This window comes from Ahaetulla prasina, chromosome 2 (assembly GCF_028640845.1).
Source record: "Ahaetulla prasina isolate Xishuangbanna chromosome 2, ASM2864084v1, whole genome shotgun sequence".
In the NCBI taxonomy this organism is placed as follows: domain Eukaryota; kingdom Metazoa; phylum Chordata; class Lepidosauria; order Squamata; family Colubridae; genus Ahaetulla; species Ahaetulla prasina.
Genome location: NC_080540.1, coordinates 7834282 through 7849989, shown reverse-complemented (window position 1 = coordinate 7849989; position 15708 = coordinate 7834282). Strand labels below are relative to the sequence as shown.

Here is a 15708-nt window from a genome sequence, read left to right as displayed (position 1 = left end):
CACTCTTTTGGTTCCAGTCATAACAAAGGCTAACTAAAGTTAATCCCTAGGAGAACTTATTCCAAAATGGAATTGTTATTGCAAATCCTTGGTTGTATATACAGAGGCATATAATCAAAATCACATGAAGTATAAGTACCACTTTATAAAATCTAACTAAGGCCACACCTGGAATACTGCATCCAGTTTTGGTTACCACATTACAAAAAAGATTTATTTATTTATTTTATTTATTTTGTCACATCATACAAAAAGATTATATAGTATATAAACATATATATGAGTAAATATTAGAAGGTATAAGCATATATATATATAGGAAGAAGAAAAGAAAAACAATAGGACAGGAACGGTAGGCACGTTTGTGCGCTTATGCACGCCCCTTATGGTCCTCTTAGGAATGGGGTGAGGTCAATAGTAGGAAATTTTTGGTTAAAGCTTTTAGGATTATGGGAAGAGACCACAGAATCAGGTAAAGTATTCCAAGCACTGATGATTCTGTTACAGAAGTCATATTTTCTGCAATCTAGATTAAAGCGGTTAACATTAAGGTCAAATCTATTGGTTGCTCTTGTATTATTGCAATTAAAGCTGAAGTAGTCTTTAACAAGAAGGACATTACAATAGATGATTCTGTGAGTTAAACTTAGGTCTTGTCGAAGGCGATGGAGTTCAAGTTTTCTAAGCCTAGGATTTCAAGTCTGGTGGGATAAGGTATTTTATTGTTTTCAGAGGAATGGAGAACTCTTCTTGTAAAATATTTCTGGACACGTTCAATTGTATTGATGTCAGAGATGTGGTGAGGATTCCAAACAGGCGAGCTGTATTCTAGAATTGGTCTAGCAAATGTTTTATATGCTCTGGTTAGTAGTGTAGTGTTTTTGGAAAAGAGGCTACGCAAGATTAGGTTTACAACTCTTAGAGCCTTTTTTGCTATGTAGTTACAGTGGGCTTTGGCACTTAGATCATTTGACATGAAACTCCAAGGTCTTTAAGGGATGGGGGTCATCTGTAAGGTAATGTCCATTAAGTATGTACTTAGTGTTTGGGTTCTTTTTTCCAATATGTAAGACTGAGCATTTGCTGGTTGAGATTTGGAGTTGCCAAGTTTTAGACCAAGCGGTTAGATGATCAAGGTCTTTTTGGATGATAGATGTATTGTCTGTGGTGTTAAATAGTTTGACATCGTCAGCAAAGAGAACACAATTACTTGCGATATGGTCACAAAGATCATTAATGTATAGTTTGAAGAGTGTTGGTCCAAGGACGCTGCCTTGAGGAACGCCACTCTTGACAGGAACAGGATTTGATAGAGCATTGCCAATTTTGACCACTTGTTGTCTGTTAGACAGAAAAGCAGATATCCATTTGTGAAGGGGTCCTGAAATGCCATAGGATTTTAGTTTCAGGAGAAGTTTATGAGACTTTGGGAAAAAGTGCAAAGAAGATCAACTAAGATGATTAAAGGCCTGGAGAATAAAACATACAGTATGAAGAATGGTTCAGGATTTGGGTTTGGCTAGTCTGGAGAAAAGAAGGACTGGGTGTGTGTGACATGATAGCAGTATTCCAGTATTCCAGAGGCTGCCCCAAAAAGGAAGGGATCAACTTATTTTCCAAAGCACCAAAGGTCAGGATAAGAAACAATGGATGGAAACTAATCAAGGAGAGAAGCTATCTGGAATTAAGGAAAAACTTCCTAACAGTGAGAACAATTAACCAGTGGAACACTTGCCTTCAGATGTTGTGGGTGCTTCATCACATCTTTTTAAGAAGAAATTGACAATCACTTGTCTGAAATGGTATAAGGCAGGGGTGTCCAAAGTTTTTTGAGTGAGGGCCAAATACAGAAAAATAAGCAAAGGCTGAAATTTTTTTGTACCAGTTCTTTGGGCGTGGCTTATTTTGGGGTGTGGCTTGGTGGTCATGTGACTGGTGGGCATGGCTAACTGCTCATGTGACTGAGTGGATGTGGCTATGGGCATAGAAACTACTCAGAGGGCTAAAAAAAGTAATTTTTGACCAGTCCTCACACTTATAACCATCCTCACGTTTATGCCCATTGCAGCATTTTTAACAACCATATCACTCATTTCACAACTGCTTCTCTTCACCACTGTTACAAGATAGGGTGCAAAATGTAAAGATAGTTGTAGGTGTGAGGACCAGTCAAAAGTGTGAGAACCTGTCAGAAATCACTTTTTTCAGCCGTCTGGGTAGTCCCTATGCACAGTTTAGGTTTAAGTATACTATATGTGTGTGAGTTATATATATGTGCATGTGTATCTCTATGTTTGTGTACGTGTGTGTTTGTGTTATGTTGATTTTTAATGTAATATTTTTAAATATAATTATTCAGAAAGGCATGCGGCTGGACAACAAACAGTATATAAGCCTAGTAAATTCATGTGTGGCCCGGGCCACACACAAGAGGTGACATATTGACACATGACTACTGTGTGTATTTCTAACTCGCCTATAATGTGAAGAACATTGCTCTCAGTGGGAGCAGTGATGCTGTCCTTTGGATTGAAGGATGGCTGGGATGTCAGGAGAAAGTTTGGTGGTTGAGACACGAAGGACTTCACAGAGATGGCTATCAGTCATTCTGGATCTCAGTCTGCTTTTGTTCTGATTTAACAGAGAAAATGTTTGTTCACATATGTATGTTGAGCGAACAGGCTCATCATTCTTTTGCATGGCGTCTCATCAGAGGAAACTTGGCATGATCCAAACTCTGATAGAAGTCAGGGAGAGAAGCTGGTGTTGACTCTTCAGAGAATCATCACATTGCATTTCAATCAGTTCTAACTGCAGACTCTCCTCCACTTCTTCTGCATCCACCAGGAAGGGGGTCGAGAACAGCTTGATTTGTTTTTCAATGACAGAAAAATCTTGAAAACGCTGGTTGAATTCTGTCACGAGAGATGTAATTACAGAAACATATTTCTCCTTTTTAGCAGAAAGGTCTGCCTTTGGAAAAGCAGACTTGATTTCAGACAGCGAGGGAAGTGTGCAGCATTAAAGCTTCAGAGTTGTGTCTCAAACAGGCGGAGCTTTACACAGAAGGCTTTCATGTGCGCATACAGGTGTGACACCAGCTGTTCTTTGCCTTGTAGGTTCTTGTTCAGTGTATTCAGATGATGAGTAAGATCAACTAAAATGCCAGGTCTGCCAGCCACAGAGGGTCACTCAGTTCATGAAGAGGTCGGTCCTTCTCTTTCAAAAAATTGTCGATTTCTGATCTCAGCGAATAAAACCGCTGCAGCACAGAGCCGCAGCTGAGCCAGCGCACATCAGAGTGGTAGAGTACATCCCCGTATTCAGCATCCACGTCAGATAAGAAAGCTTGAAATTCCCTGTGGTACAGTCCTCTAGCTCGAATTATGTTGACAGTTTTTACAACAGTGTTCATCACATCGCCCAGCTGCACAGTCTTGGCACACAGTGCTTCTTGGTGGATTATACAGTGCATCCTAACAGCCTCACCTCCGCTCTCTTGTACCTTGACGCACACCATGGATGCCATTCCTTTGCGCTCACCCGTCATGGCCGGAGCTCCATCCGTTGTTACTCCACAGAGCTTGTCCCATTTAAGCCCCATCTTTTCAACTGCCTCTGACACAGCGTCAAAAATATTTCCACCCGTCGTTGTGCTTTTAGGCTCATCATATCAAGCAGCTCCTCCGACAGCAAAATTATCATCGACTCCCGCAAAAAATTAAAAGCTGTGCGGTGTCTGTGGCGTCTGTGCTCTCATCGCATGCTATCGAGTAAAATCAAAAGCACAAGCTTTCTCTCAGCTGAAGTTTCAGGTTAGCTGACAAGTCCTCGATTCTCCGCACCACTGTATTTCTGGATAAGGTCACGTTGTTGAAATCCTGCACTTTTTCCGGGCACATTACTTCTGTGACTTTGATGAGGCACTGCTTTATGAAATCACCGTCTGAGAACGGTTTGCCATGCTGGGCAATAAGTTTTGCGACTTCATAGCTTGCTGCTGTGGCGTTTTCCTGTATTTTGTTAGCACGAAATAAAACTGTTGTTGAGCTTGCAGGCTAGCTGCCATTTGCTTGAATTTCTGTGCTCGTTTGGCACCTGTGTACGATGCGTAGCTCTGATGCTTGGTCTCATAGTGCCGACGGACATTATACTCTTTCATCACGGCAACATCTTCATTGCAAATCAAACAGACACACTTTCCGTTGATTTCTTTAAAGAAATATTCATTTTCCCACCGTGTTTGAAATCTTCTACACTCACTTGCTATCTTGCGTTTCTTCGGTGCTGCCATTTCTGATGACTCGTGGTAAATATTTAGGACTATATCAGAGGCCTGAAAACCTGGGACATTACAATACAGATGGATACAGTCAGTCTACTAAAAAGCAACAATATGTGGATATCATCTTCATTTAAGGGGGGAAAATGTTTCATATTCATTCATCTTGGCCAGGGGTGTCCAAACTTGGTCCCTTAAGACTTGTGGACTTCAACTCCCAGAGTCCCTCAGCCAGCAAAGCTGGCTGAGGAACTCTGGGAATTGAAGTCCACAAGTCTTAAAGAGACCAAGTTTGGACACCCCTGATCTTGGCTTTTGTTTTGTATTTGGTATGAACTTGAAACTCCCTTCGTTATTCCCTGCCCAAGGGGTGGAGGCGTGAGGAGCCTCACCAGGCGGCCCGAGGAAGGCGAGGATAGAACTGCTGGGGTCGGGCATGGCCAGCAGCCTCTTTCCCGCTTGCTGCCGCCTCCTCCGCCCCCTCCCTTCGTTATTCCATGCCCAAGGGGTGGAGGCGCGAGGAGCCTCACCAGGCGGCCCGAGGAAGGCGAGGCTAGAACTGCTGGGGTCGGGCACGGCCAGCAGCCACTTTCCCGCTTGCTGCTGCCTCCTCCGCCCCCTCCCTTCGTTATTCCATGCCCAAGGGGTGGAGGCGCGAGGAGCCTCACCAGGCGGCCCGAGGAAGGCGAGGCTAGAACTGCTGGGGTCGGGCACGGCCAGCAGCCACTTTCCCGCTTGCTGCTGCCTCCTCCGCCCCCTCCCTTCATTATTCCATGCCCAAGGGGTGGAGGCGCAAGGAGCCTCACCAGGCGGCCCGAGGAAGGCGAGGATAGAACTGCTGGGGTCGGGCACGGCCAGCAGCCTCTTTCCCACTTGCCGCCGCCTCCTCCGCCTCCCCGTTATTCCATGCCCAAGGGGTGGAGGCGCAAGGAGCCTCACCAGGCGGCCCGAGGAAGGCGAGGATAGAACTGCTGGGGTCGGGCACGGCCAGCAGCCTCTTTCCCGCTTGCTGCCGCCTCCTCCGCCCCCTCCCTTCGTTATTCCATGCCCAAGGGGTGGAGGCGCGAGGAGCCTCACCAGGCGGCCCGAGGAAAGCGAGGCTAGAACTGCTGGGGTCGGGCATGGCCAGCAGCCACTTTCCCGCTTGCCGCCGCCTCCTCCGCCCCCTCCCTTCGTTATTCCATGCCCAAGGGGTGGAGGCGAGGAGCCTCACCAGGCGGCCCGAGGAAGCGAGGCTAGAACTGCTGGGGTCGGGCATGGCCAGCAGCCACTTTCCCGCTTGCGCCGCCTCCTCCGCCCCTCCCCGTTATTCCATGCCCAAGGGGTGGAGGCGCGAGCCTCACCAGGCGGCCCGAGAAGGCGAGGCTAGAACTGCTGGGGTCGGGCATGGCCAGCAGCCTCTTTCCGCTTGCCGCCGCCTCCTCCGCCCCTCCTTCGTTATTCCATGCCCAAGGGGTGGAGGCGCGAGGAGCCTCACCAGGCGGCCCGAGGAAAGCGAGGCTAGAACTGCTGGGGTCGGGCATGGCCAGCAGCCACTTTCCCGCTTGCCGCCGCCTCCTCCGCCCCCTCCCTTCGTTATTCCATGCCCAAGGGGTGGAGGCGCAAGGAGCCTCACCAGGCGGCCCGAGGAAGGCGAGGCTAGAACTGCTGGGGTCGGGCATGGCCAGCAGCCACTTTCCCGCTTGCCGCCGCCTCCTCCGCCCCCTCCCTTCGTTATTCCATGCCCAAGGGGTGGAGGCGCGAGGAGCCTCACCAGGCGGCCCGAGGAAGGCGAGGCTAGAACTGCTGGGGTCGGGCATGGCCAGCAGCCTCTTTCCCGCTTGCCGCCGCCTCCTCCGCCCCCTCCCTTCGTTATTCCATGCCCAAGGGGTGGAGGCGCGAGGAGCCTCACCAGGCGGCCCGAGGAAGGCGAGGGTAGAACTGCTGGGGTCAGGCACGGCCAGCAGCCTCTTTCCCGCTCACCGCCTCCTCCGCCCCCTCCCTTCATTATTCCCCGCCCATGGGGAGGAGCCATATTAAATAATACTTTCAGAATTTGCTGCGGGCCAATAGAAACTGACCCGCGGGCCGCAGTTGGCCCGCGGGCCGTAGTTTGGACACCCCTGGTATAAGGTCTCCTGCTTGAGCAGAGGGTTGGACTAGAAGACCTCCAAGGTCTCTTCCAGCTCTATTCCGATTGATTGACTTATTGACTATCACCGAGAGTTGTATCTTATGATTTATGAGCATTATATTTTATTATTATGATAATGATTTATCACTTGTTACTTGTATGTACACTGAGAGCTGATGTACCAGATAAAAAATTCCTTATGTGTCCAAACACACTTGACCAATAAAGAATTCTGTCCCGTCCCGTCCCGTCCCATCCCATCCCATCCCATCCCATCCCAACCCATCCCATCCCATCCCATCCCATCCCATTCTATCCTATCCTTCTCCCATAGGTGGGGAATCACAATTTGCAATCTTCCCTGCTGACTTCCCGCAAGCAAGATCAATGAAGAAGCCAGCGGGAAAGTTCAAAAGTCACTCACACTCCTGCCACAGTCTCTCTTAAGGAGCACCCACAGCACCCGCTCTGCCCTCACTCCATAGTGCAGATCTACCTGCCTAGCCATGTGCTGGTGGTACCACAGTAGACACTGGTGGACACTCATACAGCAGGCGGCTTGCAGAACAATAGCCACTTATCTGCTTGCCAGTCTGTTTGCCAATTGCCTTAAGTCGGACTTGTGACTTCCTGTGACTTACTTGTTGCCTTTGCTTATTAGAAGCCAGCAGGAAGCTGCAATGAAGTCCTTGCTTAATGACAGCAGCAAGGACTCTTGAAATTGCCTATTTGTGGTCATGTGATACAGGTAGTCCTAAATTTACGACCACAATTGAGTCCAAGATTTCTGTTGCTAAGTGAGAAATTATTTAAGTGAGTTTTGCTCCATTTTACAACTTTTACTTGGCACAGTTAAGAGAATCATTGAACTTGCTAAATTAGTAACATGATTGCTAAGTGAATTTGTCTTCCCCATTGACTTTGCTTGTCAGAAGGTTACAAAAGGTGATCACATGACTCCAGGGTACTGTGACCATCATAAATATGAACCAGTTGTCAAGTGTCTTAATTTTAATCACATGACTATGGAGATGCTGCAAAGGTCATAACTGTGAAAAACAGTCATGTCATAAGTTTTTCAGCGCTGTTGTAACTTTCAAAGATCTAAACTAAATGAACTGTTGTAAATCGAAGTCTACCCGCATTTATTGTCATGCACACTGCTGGAAAAATCCTTTGTACCTGGATTCAGTTTAAACACACTTCCTCAAAACCACTTTAGGACCAGTTCTGAACAGTTTTTTGGATACAGTTATAACAAAGGTTAACTAAAGTTAATTTCTAGGAGAATTTATTCCAAAATGGAATTGTTATTGCAAATATATTTTTTGTTTCATGTTGCTTTAAATCTGTGCTGTAAAATGCTGTTCTGGTTGCTGAATTCTGCATCAGGAAGCAGGATTGGTTGGGAGATCATTTTACAACCGTGTTAGAGTGAAACTTCCCCCAAAGCTGAACGGGTTAAAAGCACAAAGTTCAGCAGCTAGAGTAGATCCATAAATGTAGACTCGCCCCCCCTCTTCCTCTTCCTGAATTCCTTTTCCTGTAGCTCCTTTGGATAAAACTTTTCGTTTGGTGTTGTCGTTGTAATTTTGCTGGGCGAATCTCAACAGTTCGGAAAGGGTAAGTTACATTTGAAACGTTCAGAAAAAGAAAAGATCAGAGAATAAGAAATCCAGGAAGGGGGAGGGGGGGGAGGTTAAAGGGAAATTATCCTTAAGTAAATAATTTATTTTTTTAAAAACCTGCACTTATTTAATTCTCTCCTGGTAAAGGAGAATATACAACAGTTGGTCCTTGCAGAGCTCACTATTCCTGTAGAAACTTGAACCTCCATGTTCAAGCATAGCACACAGCTCCGCAATGCAGGTGCGGGGAAAGGCATAAAAAGGGCGGCGTGGAGGCGTCACGAGTGGGGGAGACAAAAAGCGCATCGGGGCCGTTGAGTTGCAAGCGGCGTCTCTTCCTTCCCTGAATCTTGAGAAGGATCCCGCGGAGGTTCGAAAGGGGCGGGGCTGGCGGGAGGTCACGGCGACGCCTCTTTTGTCCTGTCCGTCAAAGCCTCGGATTTTGCAGAATAACAAGAGTTGGAAGGGATCTTGGAGGTCGTCTAGTCATTTAGCCTGACTAGGTGTCGATCAGAAAGGTCGGCGGTTCGAATCCCTAGTATAGGTCGTCTGCGTGAGCGGTGGGTTGGACTAGATGACCTCCAAGGTCCCTTCCAACTCTGTTACGGTTAGTCCAACCCCCTGCTCAAACAGGAGACCCTATATCATTTCTTTTTTTTTAATTGAAAAAGTTTTACAATAAATTTTTTTTACAATTATCTCCCCCCTCCAGCCTCCACCCTCTCCCTTCCCCTCCCCTTCCCCTTCCCCGACTTCCCAGAGCAAAATATAGAAAAGAATAGAATAGAATAGAATTTTATTGGCCAAGTGTGATTGGACACACAAGGAATTTGTCTTGGTGCATATGCTCTCAGTGTACATAAAAGAAAAGATACGTTCATCAAGGTACAACATTTACAACACAATTGATGATCAATATATCAATATAAATCATAAGGATTGCCAGCAACAAGTTATAGTCATACAGTCATAAGTGGAAAGAGATTGGTGATGGGAACTATGAAACGATTAATAGTAGTGCAGATTCAGTAAATAGTCTGACAGTGTTGAGGGAATTATTTGTTTAGCAGAGTGATGGCCTTCGGGAAAAAACTGTTCTTGTGTCTAGTTGTTCTGGTGTGCAGTGCTCTATAGCGTCGTTTTGAGGGTAGGAGTTGAAACAGTTTATGTCCAGGATGCGAGGGATCTGCAAATATTTTCACGGCTCTCTTCTTGATTCGTGCAGTATACAGGTCCTCAATGGAATATAGGGTATAACATCTAACAAGCATACGCTAGACTACTACAAAAATCATAACCCATGATCTCTTCTCTCCCTTTGCTCCTTTAACTCCCCTTTCCCTTTTAAAAAAATACACAAATACATTTCCTACCATCACTCATAAGCTATTTGATACTTTTTAGTCTGATACTTATTTTGAATATAATCAATCCATTTTCTCCATTCTACTATATATCGTTCTTGTGAATGATCTTTCAGGTACGCAGAAATTTTTGCCATTTCTGCTAAATTTGAAACTGAGTGTCCATTCTTCAATTGTAGGCCATTCTTCTTTCTTCCAATGTTGCGCCACCAAAAGTCTCGCTGCTGATATTAAGTTCAATATTAATTTAGTCTCTATTACTGTACAATCCGTAATTATACCTAATAAAAACAGTTGTGAAGTAAACTTTATCTTCTTTTTCAAGATATTCTGCATAATCCACCATATTTTAATCCAAAACGGTTTGATTTTTTTACAAATCCACCATATATGATAATAAGTAGCATCATCACAATCACATCTCCAACATTTAGGTTGCATATTTGGATACATACATGCCAGTTTTTTAGGATCTAAATGCCATCTATAAAACATTTTGTAAAAATTTTCTCTTAAATTTTGTGCTTGAGTAAATTTAACGTTCCTAACCCAAATTTTCTCCCACGTTTCCATCATTATAGGTTGTTGAATATTTTGTGCCCATTTTTTCATACAATCCTTAACTAATTCCGTTTCTGAATCTATTTCTATCAATACATTGTATAACCTCTTAATATGCATTTGACCTTGATCTCTAATTTGTTTTACCAAATTTTCCTCAATTGGGACAATACCAATTTTCTGGTCTATACTCCATCTAGATTGCAATTGTCCATACTGAAACCATGTATAATTTTTCCCTTCTTGTTTCAATATATTCAAAGATTTCAATTGTAATTTACCCTTTTCTACAAAAAGAAGCTCCTTATAAGTAATTTTCTCTTGTTTTTGTTCTATATTTATATTCTCTATCGCATGTCTAGGGATTGCCCATATAGGTGTCTTATTGTCTAACTTATATTGATACTTTTTCCAAACCCTTAACAAAGCATTCCTAAGAATATGACTTTTAAAAATATTATCTATTTTCTTATCATATACTAGATAAGCATGCCATCCATATAACAAATCATAACTTTCTATATTCAAAATTATTTCTTCTGTTAAATTAAACCAATCACTAATAACATAACATAACATAACATAACATAACATAACATAACATAACATAACATAACATAACATAACATAACATAACATAACATAACATAACATAACATAACATAACATAACAACAGAGTTGGAAGGGACCTTGGAGGCCTTGTAGTCCAACCCCCTGCCCAGGCAGGAAACCCTACACCATCTCAGTCAGATGGTTATCCAACATTTTCTTAAAAATTTCCAGTGTTGGAGCATTCCAACATAATCAATGACAAAACAACTGCTTCATAATATAATTTCAAATTAGGCATTTTTAAACCCCCTCTTTCATGTATATCCTGCATTATTTTTAACTTTATTCTCGGTTTTTTACCCATCCAAATAAAGTTGCTAATCCCTTTCTGCCACTCCCGCAAATTTACATCCTTTTTAAGTACTGGTATCATTTGAAACAAGAATAAACCTAGGCAAAACATTCATTTTTATTGCTGCTATTCTTCCCAGCAAAGATAATTGTAACTTCTTCCAATTCTCCATTTCCTTCTGTACCTTCTGCCACACCACCTCATAATTATTTTTATATAATTTCACATTTGAGGCTGTAATATATACTCCTAAATATTTGACTTTTTAAACTATTTCATATCTAGTAACTCTCTCTAATTCTTCTTTTTGATGTATATTCATATTTTTAGTTATCATCTTTGTCTTCTGTTGATTCATTTTAAAACCAGATACCTTACCATATTGATCAATTATATCTTTCAAATATATAGCTGACTGAATAGGTTGGGATAAAGTAACAACCAAGTCATCCGCAAACACTCTTAATCTATAATTTTGCTGTTTAATTTTTATTCCCATAAATAAAATACCACGTAATAAAATTTCTAAAATTTCTAAAATTAATATAAACAATAATGGAGACAAAGGGCATCCTTGCCTTGTTCCTTTTTTAATTCTAAAAGATTCTGTTAAACTACCATTAATTATTATTTATGCTGTTTGTTTCTGATATATTGTATAAAATAGTCTCCAAACTGCATCCTTTCTATGACTTTAAATAAAAATTGCCAGTTCAATCTATCAAAAGTTTTCTCAGCATCCAAAAAAAAGAACGCTGCGGGGACTTGGCTATTCCTTTCCAAATATTCCAATAGATCTACAATCTGTCTCATATTATATCTCATTTGTCTCCCTTTGATAAACCCTGATTGATCACTATGAATCGTTTGACTCATGACTGACATTAATCTATTTGCTAATACCTTAGCAAAAATCTTATCATCAGTATTTAAAAGCAATATTGGCCTATAATTTTCTGGTTTACTACAATCTTGTTCTTCCTTCGGTATCAGCGAAATAAAAGCCGTTCTCCTTGATGGAGGCACTTCTCCTCCAGATTGAATTCTGTTAAATAATTCCTTAAGCGGCTCTACCATTTCTTCTTGTAACTTTTTATAATAAACAGCCGTTAGGCCATCTGTACCTGGAGCTTTACCCATTTTCAACTGTTTAATTGCTAAAATTATTTCCTCTGTTGTTATAAGTTGATTCAATTCCTTTCTTTGCTCTGATGTAATTTCATAAATGCCTTCCTCTTGTAAATATCTATCTATATCTATTTCTTTAATTGAATCTCTAACATATAACTTTGTATAAAATTCCAAATAAACTTTTTGAATCAAATTCTGTTGATATACTTCTTTACCTCTATATTCTACCTTACCAATACTACGTAATTTCTGTTTTTTTCTTAATATATAAGCTAGCCACCTACCAGATTTACTGGCATTATTAAATGTATTATGTTTAGCATATTGTAAATTAGTTGCCACCTGATCTGCCACCATCATATTAAATTGCCCTCGTAATATATTTATTGACTCTTTTATTTTCTTATCTCCAGAACTTTTTATAAGTAACTGTTCTCTCTTTTTAATTTCCTCCTCTAATTCCATTCTCTTTTTCTGTAATTTACATCTATATTTGTTATTCATATATATTAAAACTCATCTCATATAGGCCTTGTTTGCATCCCAAACCATCTCCACAGAAGTACCCTTGTGCATATTCATAACAAAAAATTCTTTCATTTGTTTTTTACATTCTTTTACATTTTCTTCATATCTAAACAAATTTTCATTCAACCTCCACGATCTCCTAACACCTTTTCCCTGATCAAATTCTATCCACAGAGGACTATGATCAGTCAAAATCCTTGGACATCTCTTAGTCTTCTTCACCCTAAAAAGCAAATCATTGATAATTAATATAAAATAAATCCTTGAAAAGGATTGATGTCTGTCTGGAAAAAAAGTAAAGTCTTTTTCTTCATTATTCCGTTCTCGCCAAAAGTCTATTAATTCTAAGTCATCCATCATATCAAAAAAGACTTTAGGTAATTTCGCACGACTTGAAATATTTTGAGATACGCCTCTTTTATCTTTTCAAGTATTCAAAACTCCATTCCAGTCTCCCATTAATATATGCAATTTATATTCCCAATGTATTATTCTATTATGTAAAAAAATTTTAAAAAAATTCTTGTTGTTGATTGGGTGCATAAACTCCAATTATAACTATGTTTTCCTCTTCCCTTAAAAGTTCAATTGCAATATATCTTCCTTGAGTATCGGCCTCAATTAACTTTGCTATTAAGCCCTTCTTTAAATACACAACTATACCATTTTTTTTTCTCTGGAGTCGCTGCAACAAAATGTGTACCAAGTCTTGAGTTTATCAGATATTTTTGATCTGACGTTCTAATATGTGTTTCCTGTAGACAAATTACATCATTTTTAAATTGTTTCAAATAATAAAATATCTTCCATCTCTTACATGGTGAGTTTAAACCATTAACATTCCAAGATAAAAATCTAATTGCCATTTTTGGCAAATGGAAGCTTTTGGAGCATCAGCTGCCAATCCTTCCAGATCTTGAGCTGCCCTTGGAGTTTGTTGAATCTTTGCTTCTTCTTGCATACGCTTAGTGGCAGCTCTGGTCTGCCTTTGTTCTTTTGGACTTCCTGAAACTTGCAACAAATCTTCCTCCATGACTATAACCACAGAGTCATCACGTGCCATCTCTTTCCCCTTCTTTCTCTCATCAGAATCCCTTCTACTTCGTCTTTCTGGTGATGGTGGGCTTCCAGCTTTTAACACATTAACATAATAGTCTCTTGTTTTCGAAACTGTATTAAGTCGGTGTACTTTCCCTGCTTGAAAAACTATTATCCCAGCTGGAATGTCCCATCTGTATTCGAGCTGTCGTTTTCTAAGTTCATTTACCAGAAAGGCAAACTCCTTTCTACTTCTCAACATTTTAGGAGGAATTTCCTTCAATATTAAAATTTCTTGGCCAGCTACTTGTATTTTCCCTTTATAAGATGCCTGTAAAACTTGATTTCTGACTCTCCTAGTAGTAAAGTTAATAACCACATCTCGTGGCAGCTGTTTTTGTCTAGCAATCCATGAATTAACATGGTAAATTTTATCAATTTGAAGTGCCAAATCTGCTGGTTGTTCCCCCAAAATCTCTGCAAAGGCCTCTGAAAATATTTCTTTTAAGTTTTCTTGTTTATTTTCTTTCAGTCCTCTTATTCTTAAAGCAAATGCCATTGCCCTATATTGTACCAAAACAATTTTGTCGTCTGCCTTCTCTACCTTATTTTGAACCTCCATTTTATTTTCCAACTTGAAATTAGCTTGCTTAACTTCCTCCACACTTTCTTCTAACTGTATCATATTTGATACCAGACTTTGAACTGCTATATTAATTCCTTCTCTTATTACACCGCCCTGAGTCCTTCGGGAGAAGGGCGGTATAAAAATCAAATAAATAATAATAATAAATAATAATAAAAAAAATATTTTCCTTATTTCCTTCCTTAATTTCTGAAATCTCCTCTTTAATTTCAGAAATTTCCCCTACCATCTCTTTAAATTTCTCCTCAATAAGGGAGGCTTGTAAACCTAGAGACTCTTTCACAAAATTCTTCAGGTTGTCTTGTAATGTCTCTAAGCTTAATGTTTTTGTTTCAGCTGCATGAGCTGGGGATACCCCAGCACCCTTAGCAGAGCTTGCTTTTATTTGTTTAGTTGCCATCTCTAAATTTATATTTTAATCAAAGTCAATAAAAGTTATTAAAAATTCTTCAGTCTTCAACAACTATCATAAAGTCTCTCCTTTTTTCTTTCTTTTTTTATTTTTAAAAGCCCTCCGACAGTCTCTGGTGACACAGCACTTTAGACAATAGAAGTTTTCCCACTTTCATTTTCAGCCTGTTATTTCAATTGCTGCATTTCCGTTCTTGACTTTAATGAAAAACAAAGTATCTGGTAAGCTAAGGATTGTTACTTGCCACAGCTCGTCCTCCTGATTCTGCTCCTCCTGGTAAGCAATCAATTTGTAATCCAATATTGGTCCCAGGAGTGGACGTGGTGATTAGTTCTGCTAACAAGCAGAAAAGCCTTGGATCCGGAGTTCTTCGGGGTTTCCGGAGGGAGCCCTCCCCTCCAAACCCCTGGAATCGTCCCAGGGATTCTTGGAGTGCTCTACCTCTACCCCTTAACTCATCTTCCCCTGTTCTCCCGAGGGGAAGTTTTTCCGAATCGCTAGACAGCTGATTGGCGCTGTCTTAGCAATTCCATGCAATCCAAAGGCTGGCGGTCTAAAAGACCATCGCCATCACGAATGGAGCCACCCGGAAGTCTCTATATCATTTCTGAGGAATGGCAGTCCAGTCTCTTCTTGAAAACTTCCAATGATAAAGCTCCCACAACTTCTTGTTTTATTTATTTATTTTTATTTTAAAAAACAAAACAAATATAAAACATTCCTTCTTTCCTTATGCAGTGTGTCATATCTCTGTGCTACATCATTCATCACATCTTTCACATTAACATTTTATAATATGTTAAGTACATTACATATTTAAATATTGTAAAATTCCCCATTTTCTTCTTAGCATCTTTCAATAATAATAGCCTCTTAACAGCAAATATCATTATTCTCTTCATACATATACTAACACTTTTCATCTTACTTGTAACTCTTTCTTAACGTACTTTTTACTTATTTTTGGTCTCCTTCATTTCCAAACTCCATTTTTATTCTCCAACCATTGATAAAATACTTCCCATATCATATAATATTCAGTTTGCTCTTTCTCTTTAATAGGTAACGTTAATCTATTCATTTCTACACATTCTAATATT

General features: G+C 40.8%; 1 protein-coding gene across 4 annotated transcripts in view; it reads left to right on the top strand.

Moving 5' to 3' along the window:
* The first annotated feature begins 7802 nt into the window (after positions 1-7802).
* LOC131193102 (zinc finger protein OZF-like) overlaps positions 7803-15708 on the top strand; it is a 29792-nt gene continuing 21886 nt past the window's right edge. For 2 of the 4 annotated variants that reach the window (XR_009153845.1, XM_058172922.1), the window contains exon 1: positions 7803-8018. The gene's annotated coding sequence lies outside the window, so the exon portion shown is untranslated. The remainder of the gene's footprint in view (positions 8019-15708) is intronic. The other 2 variants (XM_058172926.1, XM_058172925.1) reach the window with 2 other exon arrangements.